Raw genomic sequence first — 2,220 nt, forward strand, 5'->3', positions numbered from 1 at the left:
TTGACAACTGTCAAAATGGCGGTCAAGAGTACCAACTTGCGTTCGTAACCGAATTTAGACTAGTTCACCCGAAAACCACCAAATACGGTAGGCAAGGTGGCGCCACCATCGTGTTCCAGAGTGCCAAATGACTCGAAGGCAAGCGTGACACAATTGATTGTGCGTCGAGAGTACCACTACTGGCCATTGTTTGATTTACTTAGTTAAATTCGTAAATTGCCTTTTATTTTATTTTGGGGAGTTAAAAGCCTTCACTCGTAAAAAGCTTATGGGCAGCTGTGCTAACTATTAACCAAATAAATTAGGCCTAAAAGGTATTTAATATTCGTAATGGAATGTCCATTTAAAAGCCGTAAAATTTATAAGTGCTAATAAAACAGCGGGATAATATCAGTGCGGCCAAAGTATTTAAAAGCCCAATTTGTTATAGGTATACTCTGAATGGGGCTTCCGTTAGATACTCGTATAAGGCCCAGCAGTTCATGTTAAGTAAATAAAGTAAGTTCAGCTTTATGAAATCCAAGCCTATTGAGATCTGCCTTTATAAGTATAGCTATTTATATTTCATAAGACAAGAAAGTAATTAATTATCTTTGTGATCATTGGAAATATGAGAAATAATTCAGCAATACTTAGTGCGTAAGCCCCAATATTAATCATGTCAGGAATGTATTATATTTGAAATGAGAAAACAGCAATATGTCTTGCTTACGGCTACATGTAGCACGGCTATAATGTTATATTAGGAGCAAATTGAAGTCGACGCCGAGACAAACGCGAGTGAACAATTGCCGTAAGATTTTCCCGACAGTTTAGGCAGGACCCGGGAAATGTTGTAACCAATTGTAAAAGTAGTCAGACTAAACCAGCCGGGGGCGGCCCATGCTCCATGCTGCGTTTTCCGTCCATTAATTTAAAATTACCAGTTAACCACTGCAGCTTTTAATAATAATAATAATTTTTTGTTAGCAATAACGTAGTCGTCTGATAGATAGACCATGAATGATAGATTATGAATTTTATGATATAATCCTTCCGAGCAACCCCTAAAAAATATATATTAGTATGTGGGTATAACTCTTGTAGGGCCACTTGCACAAACATTTAAATCTAGATTTAGTGTCAAATCTCGATTTAAGAAACATCAATCCATATAAAATTTGACACTAAATCGAGATTTAACATTAATTCAATATATTCAATATGTTGGTGCAAGTGGCCCTAATAGTCGCTAATATATAGCATATCCTATTGCCAAGCAAAGGCCTCCTTATAAAGTAAAGCTACAAAATTATGGATAGAATAATGGATCACGTTTACACTTGACAGATCCAACCATGCATGAAATGCCGAGTAAGGCCACGAATACTAGAAACATGTCCGGGACACAAGGGTACATGCACAGAATATGCAGTCAAACTATTCCGGGAAATTTGCCTTTGTTGAACAATCTTTTGTACATTCCTCTGAAGACCTTTGAGTGCAGCCTCGTGAGTAATTAGTGGCGATTCATGGCGAGAACTTTCGGAGCTGTTCAAGCGTGACGCTAGTTCTGGAACACTTAACGGATTAACTATTTCTTTACTCTGTAGAGCTGCACAATGATGCGACTCATAAATAGGTTGGTATTACTACTAACTACCACTGGCAAACATAAATAGTTTATTTGTATGAACACTATTTATATTCTCGTCAAAATAATTCGGGTAGTATCGTACTTTACTTGCAAGTAGAAAGTATAATGAATTTCTACATTATGTTCCAGATCTGCCGAAATCATTGCAAGTGTAATCAACAACCACAGCACGTGCCGCCTCGAGTGGAACAGGCGCCGGCCTATTGCCATCAATTCTTCTTCTTCTAGCGCGTCATTGACACACACCAATAGCTCGTAATGAGCCAAATGAAAGAAGCCTCAGACTCACACTATACTATCAAATAAAATTAAGTACTTGTATAAAAGTAAATGTTTCAGTTTCTTTTAAATTCAAAGTTGCCGCAGCTCCATCATCTTGCGGTATTTGATGGGGATGATTAATAATGTGGTGCAATAAAGCAGCAGCAGCGGCGCGGCTCTGGGGGTCACTCTCTAAATCGACAAATGAACGACCAAAAAAAATATCATAGAGATAAATAATAGAGCCGTCGTTCACGCAGCGCTCCGAAGCTTTGGAATAACAAAACTGTAGCGCTAACCACGACTCTATATCGTAGTATTAA

At 38.0% G+C, this 2,220-nt stretch overlaps 1 long non-coding RNA gene across 1 annotated transcript; it reads left to right on the forward strand.

Moving 5' to 3' along the window:
- Nucleotides 1-428: 428 nt before the first annotated feature.
- On the forward strand, nt 429-1,943 carry LOC125489642. The gene is made up of 3 exons (XR_007267121.1): nt 429-489; nt 1,330-1,621; nt 1,766-1,943. It is a non-coding gene; the product is annotated as an uncharacterized LOC125489642 (long non-coding RNA).
- The last annotated feature ends 277 nt before the right edge of the window (nt 1,944-2,220 follow it).

The sequence above is a fragment of the Plutella xylostella genome, chromosome 15, assembly GCF_932276165.1.
Source record: "Plutella xylostella chromosome 15, ilPluXylo3.1, whole genome shotgun sequence".
NCBI lineage: Eukaryota > Metazoa > Arthropoda > Insecta > Lepidoptera > Plutellidae > Plutella > Plutella xylostella.